This window comes from Hyla sarda, chromosome 1 (assembly GCF_029499605.1).
Source record: "Hyla sarda isolate aHylSar1 chromosome 1, aHylSar1.hap1, whole genome shotgun sequence".
NCBI classification, from domain to species: Eukaryota; Metazoa; Chordata; class Amphibia; order Anura; family Hylidae; genus Hyla; species Hyla sarda.
Genome location: NC_079189.1, coordinates 89,546,390 through 89,560,956, shown reverse-complemented (window position 1 = coordinate 89,560,956; position 14,567 = coordinate 89,546,390). Strand labels below are relative to the sequence as shown.

The window sequence follows — 14,567 nt, the reverse complement described above, 5'->3', positions numbered from 1 at the left end:
ATAACTATGCATTCAAAAGTGTTGAGAGTGAACATGGCATAGCCATCCAACACAAAGTATGGGCATTTTCTGGGTTTATTCATACATATATTATTTCTACCTGGTTTTAATGTGCTTACACATTTTCAGTCAATGCAAAATGGCCATATAAAGACAAGTTACATATATTTTCTGGGTTTAATCAAAATTTTATAAAATAATATAATATTTCTATCTGGGTTTAACATAACTAAACGTTTTCAAGTCTTTAGGGTGAACACAGAATAGTCATGAAGACCAAGTTTTGTATATTTTCTTTGTTTAATCAAACATAGTATTTCTATCTGGGTTTAACAAAACTGAGCATTTAAAAGCTTTGAGAGTGAATGTGGCATAGCCATATAAGGGCAAGTTGCATGTATTTTTAGGGTTTATTCAAACATATAATTTTTTTACCTGGGTTTAATGTAACTACGCCTATAAAAGTATTGAGAGTGAATCAGAGCAATAGCCATCTAAGGAAACATTGTGTATTTCCTGGGTTTAACTTTAAAAAACATAACATTTGCAGCTGGGTTTAACATTAAAAAAGTTGACAGAGTGAGTGACAAATGAACCCAAAAACCTAAAAAATTACCTTTAATTTTTTTTTAACAAAACAGAAAAAAAAATATTTCTGGTAAAGAATTGTTGGTGGCAGTTCCAACACCAGTACAGGTATCAAATGCAGCCAGGTGTCTGTGATAGTAGTAGCAGCAGGATCAGCAAGCAAAAATTGTCAATGTATTTGGGTTTTGTGGTTTCATAAGATAATAAGTTCCTTGTGAATGAAGAAGAGTCTGATATGACATTGAGCCAGGTGTCAGTGCATTCCTCATTGTCTACAGTTACATAGTGTGGTAGAAATGTCTGTCCTAGACAGTCTGTCTTTCCTTTCTCCCTAGTGCCAAGAGAAGGCTAGCATTAGCCATGAGGAGCTGTGTAACAGTCCGACTTTTGAGTGTGTTGCAGAAGTGGTGGAGATTAAAGCAGTGGCCGAACATAGCACTAGTGGGATTAGTGGTGGTAGGTGTGGCGATGAGAGTGGAGCGTTAAAAAGTATTTAAACTTGAATTCATTCCTACGAGACCCTAGACCCATAACCTGTTCACTGTACCTCAAACTTTTTCGGAAGGTTCGGCGAGCCTGCCAAGCAGAATTTTTAAAAAGTTTGCTTAACTAAAAAGAAAGATATTTTATGTATCACAAATGAGATACATCATAAAGATGAGATACATAAAAAACAGCAAAGATATCAGTAAATAACTTTTATAATCACAGCAAGCAAAGGCAAGACACAGAAATCCCTGCAAGCAACCAATCTTTCTGCAGTGTTGCAGTTTGTCTTGCACATTGAATATCACTTAATGACTTATATATCTCTGCTGGTGACTATAAGTAATAGTAGTGCTAGACCCATAGAAAAACAATCAACTCTGTGCTATGTCTCTCACATGCACAGTGGGATCCAGAAATCACACAGTGTCAACAGCATAACAGGAAGGCATGACTTCTAAACAGACTTATAGTTAAAGCTCTGGCTCATTTTTTATTCTTGATGAACAACCATTTTATCTGACATGCTTCATATACACTAATATTTAATGACTTGTAATTTTTTTTTCAAAATTGTAGTTTCTTATCGCAATATAAAAAAAAAAACATTACTGGGATTTTACACAAATGGAGTCAGTTCAAAACAAACTAACAAACCACATTTTCCTGTTTTTCCACTCTCTTCATCATATTCAGCTAAATTGAGCATAGTTTTTTTCGCAATCCAGGTGATTTATGCATTTGTTCACTCTGTTGCCCTTTCAGGCTTGATTTTTAACTTTTAAAAGAAAGGTTAAATAGAAATGTTAAATAAACAAAAAACAACATATATCAACATGTTCATGCTTATGAGGCAAATGTTAAACAAAATCACCATAAAAAAGATGGAAAAATAGTAAATGACGACCATGTTAGGTAGCATAGGTAAGCAGCTATGTAGATAGGTAGGTAAGTAAGTAGGTAGGTAATTGTGGGTAGGTAGGTTGCCAGGTACATAGCTATGTTGGTTAGGTATAGGTAGCCAAGTAGGTAGTAATGTTGGTTAGTTATAGGTAGCCAGTTAGGTAGTAATGTTTGTTAGGTATAGGTAGCCAGGAAGATAGAAATGTTTGTTAGGCATAGGTAGCCTGCCAGCTGTGCCCCAACCCACCCCCCTCTTCCCCAAGATTCCAGGATGAAAAAAAAACTCAACATGGTCCCAGGCAGTATTCTCCTCTGCAGCGCAGGCTGTCTGCATCTTCCTGCTTCCTCAATGCATGCACTGATGTGTGACGTCATCAGTGCCTACTTTATGTGGAGGTGGAGGTCACAGGTCTTCTCATAGTGTGGGCAGCAAATGCTGCAGATCACACTGAGAAAAGGCTTTCACCTGTATTAGTGAACAAACACCTCTAGACATACACCCTCCCTCGGAGGGGGCTGGTTTCGCCAAAGCATATGTACGCCACTGGATATAATATGTCTTATATAGATATCACAAGTTGTTTTAATACATTCTTCAATTGAATAAAATAGTGAAGAAATACATAAAGCATTTCATAAAATGGGCATATAAAAATGAAGACATGTTATATATGCATAAAGTACTATGCTGTGTGTAATAATTTCATAAACACCATAAAAAAATCTTCCTTTTACATAATTGTTATAAACCAAGTGTATGTGCAAATCATTACAGGTAAATTAATAAATGATCGTGGTCGGGTATAAGGACACTCAATAGACTGGTCCACATAAAGAAAATAAGAAGGCCCAGAGCACAATTCCTAATGTATTATCCTCATGCACTTTATGACCCATTAAGGTCAGCAAATAGGTCTTATAAAATGGCGGCTTACTTTGTGCACAAAGACAATGTGCATATTACCCCAAATTATAATGGGGTGTTCAGAAACAGGAGGAAGTTCTGTCGACTTTAGGGTTGCAGGACAAAGAGGACCAAAGTCCTGAGGAGCAGAACAAAGAAACTGTAGATAAGGAACCTTTAAAGCAGGTGCTGGAACTTCCAGACAGATCATAGTGTATCAATAAGGAGATGATATTTATTCCCTTAAAAGATACATCCATGTGGGCCCACATTATGTAGAGCTTTATGCAGGGAAAAAGGACAATCTCCAATACTGTAACCTTTTGAAATAGTGTATTTCAATTAAATCGACTTGTGATACCTATATAAGTCATATATTGCATTAGCATGGTTATGCTTAAAAAAGACTGTGATGGACAGCAGAAATGTTACCTGAACATAGGTGAACAACTACACATTGGTTTTCATTGAATCCGGAGTACTGTTGGACCCCATTTTTCATCTGGATATTGCATCCAGATTGGAACCTAGGCTGGGAATTTCCTACTTACACACACTCTGGCTACATACCTTGGAGGTTGTGCTGCTTCTTATTCAACTATAGATAGATATTAGTGTTGGGCGCGAATATTCGCATTTCGAATTTTTATCATGAATATCGCAAATTCGCGAATATTGCGAATATATTCGCTATATATTTGAAATTTGGAATATTTGCTTTTTTTCCGCATATTCGCATGTGTGAATAATCGCATATGTGAATATTCGCATATTCCTTCTTTTCACTTGTGGGCCAATTAGAATGATGCAAATACACTTGTCAGAGGTTATCAACAACATCCCTAACAACCAATAGTAAAGTTGCCCACCACCTCACTGTTTTCTTTCTCGAATACACGAATATTCGCATATGCGAATGTTTGCATATGCAAATATAGCGAATGCGCAAAATTCTCGAATATAGGACCAAGGTTCGTCTATATATTCTTGAAATATCGCAAATTTGAATATGGGCAATGCTGCGCATCTAGATATGTAGAAGACAACACTGCAGCACTCCAAAGTTATGATGCAAAAGAATGGTGAAATGTATTCCATCCAGCAAGATGCAACGTTTCGGTCGCCCAAGGCATCTTGCTGGATGGAATAAATGTCACCATTCTTTAGCATCATAACTTTGGAGTGCTGCAGTTTTTTCTTCTACATAGCTTTGAGTGCCTGTGACCCGGCCGTGTGACTGCTTGCACCCGCTCACTTTATTATCGGGAGTGCTGCCTCCTGTTTGTTTTATATATAGCTAGATAGATAAATGAAGGATATGTATATCATATTATAAGCCATGCATTATAAAACATTATACTCAATGGCACATTTTGTCATCTGTAGCACATTGCTGGGTCACTTGTCCTAATAGACCACATAAACAAAGTGACCAGATGCTCTACTTGTCATACAATTGTGATCATGTATGTAGACAGATGGATCCCAATCTGTGTATATATCTACTGCACATCCAAGCAGATTTTTTACCATTTTGGAGCCTGGCATTCCTATGGGAGCTGTAAGGCAGCCATACTGTCCTCTCAGCTCCAGATGTTACCAAAAAAAAAAAGGAAAATAAAACAACTAATATTTTATTTTTGGGATAAAATGGTCTGTTCATCTGAATGTTAAAGAAATGGGAAGCAATGGGAAGCAATATGCTGCAACTGCATATACTGACAAATCCTCATCAAACTGACAGCATTGACGTCTCTTAAATATGAGCAACCTATTCTGCACCCCTTTTCTCTTAACTTGTAGTAATATCTGATCCTTTATCTTGCAGACAGAGACAGCCAAATACGCAGAAACACTTGACTACATAAGTATGACTGATGAATATGTTCAGTGTACCTCTAGAGACTTCTGGGAAAAAAATGTCACTGGTAATTGAATAGCAATTAATGACTTAACCATAACTAGACACTTTATTGGCACAGACTCTTTAAATAAAGCTCAGTCTTTGCTGCTAAATGTTACAGCTTCAAATGCTCCAGTGTATCTCACATACACAGAGTGTGAATGTAATTCTGCGGCATGCGACGTGTGCCCACACTCATTATGTGTGGCTTTATGCAGGGCAAAAGGACAACCGCCAATCTCAATGACTGTGACCTTCAGACCCGAGACGTTGAATATTTATGCAAATGAAGCTCCATAGTCTATTAATCCAGAAAGTAAAGACTAAAATCAAAGTCAAATATTAGGAGTTCAGTTTTGTGGGAATGACGGAGAATTATTGAACAGTGGATGAATGTTGTGGTTTACAGCCAAAGATTTCTCCAGCAGCAATGCATAATAAATAGTCTATTGAATGGTGAAGGTAAAAATGTTATACATTGTTATGTATATTAATAATAAGTCACTGCTCTAGACTGTAGACTGGGGTCTTCGGCAGCCTTATAGAATAAGAGTGGATAAGTAAGCATACTGGACCACCACCAATTTAACAAGGTGGTACAGGAACCCTGTTCATGCAATTGTGGGAGTCCCAGCTGATCAGACACCTATCACGCACCCTGTCATGGGTGGGTAGTAAGTAGCCCATTGAGAATGTTAATTGAAAAGCTCCTCGACTTGCATCCCTCTGAACAGCTTACACCTGAGGAATCATGGGTAATGAAACCTATTTTGCCATTTAAGCATCAAGAATGACTGAGAAAATTAATATTTGATAACTCACGCACCATATGTAAACAATTGGTCGAGTGTCCCCAAGTGTCCTCTACCAGTAAGGTATTCTGGCTTCTCTGCTCTAAAGACTCTTAACAACTCCCCCCCCCCCCCCCCATTTTTCCCTGCAATTGTCTAATGTTGCTTTCAGTCTCCAGCATCATAGGATATTGTCACCAAATGTATACAACCAGGACCTGGAGCTTGCACAGAGCCATTCCTTGCTGTGGACATAGACCTTATGGACACAATGCCCATGCAATGACAATGGTATTTGTTTCACTAAGGGTATGTTCACACTGAGCGTGATTTCTGCTCCAAAACACTTTTTTTTCAGCTCAGAATTAGCAGCGATTTCGCGCTGAATTGGCGGAAATGCTGGTTTCATGCGGAGGAGGAGTATCAAGTATTTCTATTCATAAATTTTTTTTTTTTTTTTTCATGCGGAAATTCCACGCGAATTCCACTCGGATTCCGCGTGGAAATGCTTCTGACTCAAAAAAATATATATAACATTGATCTCTATGGGAGAGCGACACTAATTCCGCCTGAAAGAAAGAACATGTTCTTTCTTCAAGCGGAACAGACTTCCTCCTCAGAATTCTGCTTGAGGAAATTCCTCAGTGTGAACTGAGGGGCAGTTCCTTAAATGGACAGAGATGTCAGCAGAGAGCTCTGTGTTCCAAAAAGAAAATAATTTCCTCTGTAGTATTCAGCAGCTTATAAGTACTGGAAGGATTAAGATTTTTTCATAAAAGTAATTCACAAATCTGTTTAACTTTCTGGCACCAGTTGATTAAAAAGAAAAAGTTTTCCACCGGAGTACCGGAGTATGTAGGTTCTTATCCCCTCTCCATAGGATAGAGAATAAGGGTCTGATTGGACCCCCTGCAATCTCCTGCCCCCCATTGCTCAATGCACAGATTACTGTCGACCATCACGCAGAGCAGTGGCTGATATCTTTATGGGAAAGCCAAAGACACACAAGCGCTGTATCTCTGGCTCTCCCATAGGGATACATAAAGGGGGCATGTCAGCCACTGCTTCTGGTGCTCAAAAGTAATCTGTGCATGGAGCAGAGGTTGCCCCGTGCATAACGAGAACTGGGGGGGGGACCAGGCATTAGATCTCGGGAGGTCTGAGGGGATAGAATACTCCTTCCAGCTTTTTGCATTTTCTGACAGCATGTAATGACACGGACCCTGATTTACTATTATAAACCTGACTTGTGCACAAAAATGTAAAAACCCAACCAAAAAGAGGCGTGGCTGCTGGGAAAAGGGGCATGGTCATTGAAAAGGGTGTGTGTCCCCAATATATATTTAAAAAATCCCAACATATTTACTAAGATTTCCACAGAAAATGTGGTGGATTTGAGCTCTGGAAAATCCCACAGATCAGAGCATGTGTAAAAAAATAGCAAAATGAAGGAAAAAGTGCAAAATGTAGGGAAACATTACACGGGAAAATACCTGTGGGGAATTAAAACCCACAAAGAAAACTACACTTCACTCTTAGTAAATCGGGGCCAATGTGTTGAACTGGTTTCATGAGAAAGTGAAAAATCCTTAACTACATTTGAGGTAAAGGAAGTTTGGACACATCTTCAGGTATCTCTTGTATCTCTTGACTCCTCAGTATCTATCCAGTGACGATAGCAGTTCAGTGGGGTAAAACTGCAACCAGATTACTGAAACAACTGATTTCAGGGGGGGTCAGGTTTTAGTGCAGCTGTTCTAGGGCTAAGATACAATAAAAAAAAAAAAAAAACAGCAGAGTAATAAGTCATGTGCCATTCTTCCTTGTAGGCCACAGGTGCACTATAAACAACTTGGGCATTATTGTTGTCGGGCACACTGTCTGTGTGGCATTATAATGTTTTGGGTTACTAGCTGACAATATTTTCTTTTCAAGGGCAATATTTGTCCGACTTTATTATTCTAGGATTAATATTAGTGGAGACACTATTCATTTTATGGTAACTACAGTTATTATACCATTATTTTGGCTGCTGGATTTTTAAAATTGGTAAAAGTATTCTGAAGAACAGTATTTAGAGGAACTGTACGGCAGGAACAGTAATAGGGGCAAAAGGGAATGGACCAGGCACATTTTGGGGGAGAAAATTTCGGGGGGTCAAAGATATCTGGATAAATCCCTCAAATCAGGGAAGGCATCACCTGTCAAACTTTTCCTATAAATGTGTCTAAAAAAACTTTTACTTCTAAATAGATATAATAGGCAAATGGAAGCAGTAATCTAAAGCCATGAAGAACTCAGCGCCACAGGTTAGGGATCATTGTTCTAGGTTATGACACACATTTCACACCTCCTATGGTACAACGACCAATCCACTTTCCAGGAAACTGTTCATCTAGGAATGCTCGGACCTGACACCCACAATGTAAGCAAGATGGTGCACCACCACATTATTGGTGTCAGGTCCGAGCATTCCTAGATGAACAGTTTCCTGGAAAGTGGATTGGTCGGCGTGGACCAGTTGAATGGCCCCCAAGGTCTCCCGATCTGACCCCCTTAGACTTTTATCTTTGGAGTCATCTGAAGGCAATTGTCTATGCTGTGAAGATACGAGATGTGCAGCACCTGAAACTATGGATACTGGAAGCCTGTGCTAGCATTTCTCCTGCTGTGTTGCTATCAGTGTGTGAAGAGTAGGAGAAGAGGGTTGCATTGACAATCTAACACAATGGGTAGCACATTGAACACATTTTATAAGTGGTCAGAAACTTGTAAATAACTCATGAAAGAATACATTTACGTTAAAACCAAGCACATCATTGTTTTTCTTGTGAAATTCCCAATAAGATTGATGTGTCACATGACCCTCTTCCTATTGAAAAAACAAAAGTTGGATTCAAAATGGCCAACTTCAAAATGGCCGCCATGGTCACCACCCATCTTGAAAAGTTTCCCCCCTCACATATATATATCACATATATCACCAACCATTCCCATTTTATTAATGTGTATCCATATAAATGGCCCACCCTGTGTGTGTATATATATATAAATATATATATATATACATATATATATATATCTTCAATGTTTTTATTCACCATTATTACTGAAATAATAGGGGGGAGGTGGGAAACATGTTGGAAAGACTCATAAAATTGGCTGCTATGGAGCCCTTAGAGATAGAAGGGGCCAGGCCTGACATTCCTTTTGCTGCTGGTAGGAAGCTGTGCAGGACTCATCTCCCCAAGGACAGATTTTAGCAAATATAAGGATTAGAGTTTTGAGTTGAGGGTAACAAAAAATAAGGAAAAACAAATACCAGAACGTTCTGCTCTCAGGGGGAGGGGGCACAGACAGATGAAATATTAGGAAGCCCAATTCAAACTTTGGTATGGGGTCCCCTTTCTTCTAAGTTCACCACTGCCTATACATGATGTGCAGGGCCATGTGCATATGTTACGTGGGAAATATTGGCCCCAGGATGCACTTTAGGAAGAAGGAAAGCTGATAAAGGCAATGTGATGCTCTGGGCAAAGTTCTCACGGAAACCTTGAGTTTTGATATTCATGGATATTACTTTGACATTTATCATCAACAAAAATGTTGATGCAGACTAAGTGGACCCTCCCTTGTAACATTAACAGTATTTATAATTTGCAGTGGTCTCTTTTATCAGGATCAAATACCCTGCCAGACTGCAAGAAATGTTTAGGAATGGTTTAACCACTTAAGGACCAATGACGTCCCATTACGTCATGGCGTTTTCCGGTCCCTGCCGCGCGCCGGGCAGAGATCGGAACCGGAGGCCTGCTGAAATCCTTCAGCAGGCATCCAGGGCAAACGCCGAGGGGGGCCATGTAGGTCCCCAATGTCGGCGATCGCCGCAAATTGCAAGGGAAATTGCCCTTGCGATCTGCGGCGATACTGGGCCGATCGTGTCTCTGGGACCCGCCCGCCCGGTAATTTTGCATGATCTCGGTTGTCACAGAAAGCCAGGACCATGCTGGAGGCTAAGAGCGAGGTGGCAAGCCTGCCACCTCCTCCTATCCCCTGCGATCCGTCGGTTAGCTAACCGACCAATCACAAGGGGGGGGGGAGCGGTTACTTCCTCCCACCCTGCCCGGCCCCTGGAAGTCCGGAGAGGACGGGAGGAAGACCGGAGGACGCAGCGGGGGACGGTGGAGTGCTGGGGCCCGGCCTCGGTACTTACCTTGTCCCTGAAGACCCGGATCCCGGCGATGAAGACGGCAGCGGCGGCGGCGACAGGCGAGTGGATCTTCAGCCGTGGTCGGGCCCTTTACAGCAATGCACGTCGCCATAAAGCGACATGCATTGCTGTATTGGGACCCTGTATACTACAACTCCCAGCATGCCCAGACAGCCCTTGGCATCTGGGCATGCTGGGAGTTGCAGTTTTGCAACATCTGGAGGTCCGCAGTTTTGGGACCACTGTGCCCTTCCAGATATTGCAAAACTACACATCCTCAGCATGCCCTTACTGTCCAGGCATGCTGGGAGTTGTAGATATGTAACATCTGGCCCTTCAGATGTTGCAGAACTACAACTCCCAGCATGCCTGGACAGTTTTGGCATACTGGGAGTTGTAGTTTTGCAACATCTGGAAGGGCACAGATTGGGAACCACTGTATTAGTGGTCTGCAAACTGTAGTCCTCCAGATGTTGCAAAATTACAACTCCAAGCATGCTGGGAGTTGTAGTTCGGCAACATCTGGCTCTAAAGATGTTGCCGAACTACTACTTCCAGCATGCCTGAGAATGTTTGGGAGTTGAGGTTTTGCAATAACTGGAGGCACACTGGTTGGGAAACATTGTTGTTTCCTAACTCAGTGTTTCCCAATCCGTGTGCCTCCAGCTGTTGCAAAACTATAACTACCAGCATGCACTGATAGGCTGTGCATGCTGGGAGTTGTAGGTTTGCAACAGCTGGAGGCCCCCCCCCCCCCCTGTGAACGTACAGGGTACATTCACATGGGCAGGGGGCTTACAGTGAGTATCAGGCTGCAAGTTTGCGATGCAGCAAATTTTGCGCGACAGCTCAAATTCGCAGCAGGAAACTCGCTGTAATCCCCCGCCCCTGTGAATGTACCCTAAAAACACTACACTACACTAACACAAAATAAAATAAAAAACACTACATATACACATACCCCTACACAGCCCCCCTCCCCAATAAAAATGAAAAACGTCTGGTACGCCACTGTTTTCAAAATGGAGCCTCCAGCTGTTGCAAAACAACAACTCCCAGTATTGCCGGACAGCCGTTGACTGTCAAGGCATGCTGGGGGTTTTGCAACAGCTGGAGGCACCCTGTTTGGGAATCACTGGCGTAGAATACCCCTATGCAAATCCCTAATTCAGGCCTCAAATGCACATGGCGCTCTCTCACTTCGGAGCCCTGTCGTATTTCAAGGCAACAGTTTAGGGTCACATATGGGGTATCGCCGTACTCGGGAGAAATCGCCTAACACCTTTTGGGGGGCTTTTTCTCCTTTCACCCCTTATGAAAAGGGGAAGTTGGGGTCTACACCAGCATGTTAGTGTAAAAAAATAAAATTTTTACACTAACATGCTGGTGTTGCCCTATATTTTTCATTTTGACAAGAGGTAAAAGGGAAAAAAGCCCCCCAAAATTTCTAATGCAATTTCTCCTGACTACGGAGATACCACATATGTGGGCGCAAAGTGCTCTGGGGGCGCACAACAAGGCCCAGAACGGAGAGTGCACCATGTACATTTGAGGTGATTTGCACAGGGGTGGCTGATTGTTACAGCGGTTTTGACAAACGCAAAAAAAAAAAAAAAAAAACACATGTGACCCGATTTCAGAAACTACACCCCTCACGGAATGTAATGAGGGGTGCAGTGAGAATTTACACCCCACTGGTGTCTGACAGATATTTGGAAAAGTGGGCTGTGCAAATTAAAAATGCTAATTAAAAATGCTCACTGTACCCCTTGTTACGCTCCTCAAGGGGTCTAGTTTCCAAAATGGTATGCCATGTGGGGGTTATTTTGCTATCCTGGCACCATAGGGGCTTCCTAAATGCGACATGCCCCCCGAGAAAAATTTGCTCTCAAAAAGCCAAATATGACTCCTTCTCTTCTGAGCATTGTAGTTCGCCCGTAGTGCGCTTCAGGTCAACTTATGGGGTACCTCCATACTCAGAAGAGATGAGGTTACAAATTTTGGGGGGTATTTTCTGCTATTAACCCTTGCAAAAAATGTGAAATTTGGGGGGGAAACACACATTTTAGTGAAAAAAAAAATTTAAGTATGCAAAAGTCGTGAAACCCCTGTGGGGTATTAAGGCTCACTTTATTCCTTGTTACATTCCTCAAGGGGTCTAGTTTCCAAAATGGTATGCCATGTGGGTATTTTTTGCTGTCCTGGCACCATAGTGGCTTCCTAAATGTGAGATGCCCCCGAGCAAAATTTGCTTTCAAAAAGCCAAATATCCTTCTCTTCTGAGCATTGTAGTTCGCCCGTAGTGCACTTCAGGTCAACTTATGGGGTACCTCCATACTCAGAAGAGATGGGGTTACAAATTTTGGGAGGTATTTTCTGCTATTAACTCTTGCAAAAATGTGAAATTTGGGGGGAAACACACATTTTAGTGAATTTAAAAAAAAAAATTTTTACATATGCAAAAGTCGTGAAACACCTGTGGGGTATTAAGTCTCACTTTATTCCTTGTTACGTTCCTCAAGGGGTCTAGTTTCCAAAATGGTATGCCATGTGTTTTTTTTCCCTGTTCTGGCACCATAGGGGCTTCCTATATGCAACATGCCCCCCAAAAACCATTTCAGAAAAACGTACTCTCCAAAATCCCCTTGTCGCTCCTTCGCTTCTGAGCCCTCTACTGCGCCCGCCGAACACTTTACATAGACATATGAGGTATGTCCTTACTCGAGAGAAATTGGGCTACAAATATAAGTATACATTTTCTCTTTTACCCCTTGTAAAAATTCTAAAATTGGGTCTACCAGAACATGCGAAAAAAATGAAGATTGTGAATTTTCTCCTTCACTTTGATGCTATTCCTGTGAAACACATAAAGGGTTAAAACATTTACTGAATGTCATTTTGAATACTTTGAGGGTTGCAGTTTTTATAATGGGGTCATTTGTGGGGTATTTCTAAGATGAAGACCATTCATGTGATTTTGGAAATTTTGTGAAAAATTGGAAAATTGCTGCTGAACTTTGAAGCCCTCTGGTGTCTTCCAAAAGTAAAAACTTGTCAATTTTATGAGGCAAACATAAAGTGTACATATGGTTTATGTGAATAAAAAAAAAATCTTATTTGGAATATCCATTTTCCTTACAAGCAGAGAGCTTCAAAGTTAGAAAAATGCAAAATTTTAAATTTTTTCATAAAATTTTGGAATTTTTCACTAAGAAACAATGCAAGTATCGACAAAATTTTACCAACAACAAAGTAGAATATGTCACGAAAAAACAACCTTGGAATCAGAATGATAGGTAAAAGCATCCCAGAGTTATTAATGTTTAACCCCTTAAGGACCGGGGGTTTTTCCGTTTTTGCATTTTCGTTTTTTGCTCCTTACCTTTAAAAAATCATAACTCTTTCAATTTTGCACCTAAAAATCCATATGATGGCTTATTTTTTGCACCACCAATTCTAATTTGTAATGACGTCAGTCATTTTGCCCAAAAATCTACGGTGAAACGGAAAAAAAAATCATTGTGCGACAAAATTGAAAAAAAACGCAGTTTTGTAACTTTTGGGGGCTTCCGTTTCTACGTAGTAAATTTTTCGGTAAAAATGACACCTTATCTTTATTCTGTAGGTCCATACAATTAAAATGATACCCTACTTATATAGATTTGATTTTTTCGGACTTCTGGAAAAAATCATAACTACATGCAGGAAAATTAATACGTTTAAAATTGTCATCTTCTGACCCCTATAACTTTTTTATTTTTCCGTGTATGGGGCGGTATGAGGGCTCATTTTTTGCGCCATGATCTGAAGTTTTTAACGGTACAATTTTTGCATTGATAGGACTTAATGACCGCTTTTTATTCATTTTTAAATGATATAAAAAGTGACCAAAAATGCACTATTTTGGACTTTAGAATTTTTTTGCGCGCACGCCATTGACCGAGCGGTTTAATTAATGATATATTTTTATAATTCGGACATTTCCGCACGCGGTGATACCATATATGTTCATTTTTCTTTTTATTTACACTGTGTTTTTTTTATTTATTGGAAAAGGGGGGTGATTCAAACTTTTAATAGGGGAGGAGTTAAATGATCTTTATTCACTTTTTTTTTCACTTTTATTTTTGCAGTGTTATAGGTCCCATAGGGACCTATAACACTGCACACACTGATCTTCTATGCTGATCACTGGTTTCTCATAAGAAACCAGTGATCAACGATTCTGCCGCATGACTGCTCATGCCTGGATCTCAGGCACTGAGCAGTCATTCGGCGATCGGACAGCGAGGAGGCAGGTAGGGGCCCTCCCGCTGTCCTGTCAGCTGTTCGGGATGCCGCGATTAGCCGCGGCTATCCCGAACATCCCGACTGAGCTAGCAGGCCACTTTCGGTTTCACTTTTAGCCGCGCGGCTCAGCTCTGAGCACGCGGCTAAAGGATTAATAGCGCGCGGTGCCGCGATCGGCGCTGCGCGCTATTAGAGGCGGGTCCCGGCTTCACTATGACGCCGGGCCCGCCGTGATATGACGCGGGGTTACTGTGTAACCCCGCGTTATATCAGGAGAGCAGGTCCAAGGGCGTACCTGTACGCCCTTTGTCCTTAAGGGGTTAAAGAGACAGTGGTCATATGTGCAAAAAACGCTCTGGTCCTAAGGTGTAAAATAGCCTGGTCCTTAAGGGGTTAAAGGGGTACTCTGGCGCTTAGGAATAAGATGCCTGATCGCGTTGGTCCCACCACTGGGAACCCCCGTGATCTTGCACGCAGCACCCCAGTTAAAAT

At 41.0% G+C, this 14,567-nt stretch overlaps 1 protein-coding gene across 1 annotated transcript in view; it reads right to left on the bottom strand.

Moving 5' to 3' along the window:
• Nucleotides 1–14,567, bottom strand: part of GABRB1 (gamma-aminobutyric acid type A receptor subunit beta1) — a 664,745-nt gene that overhangs the window by 508,726 nt on the left and 141,452 nt on the right. The window lies entirely within an intron of this gene.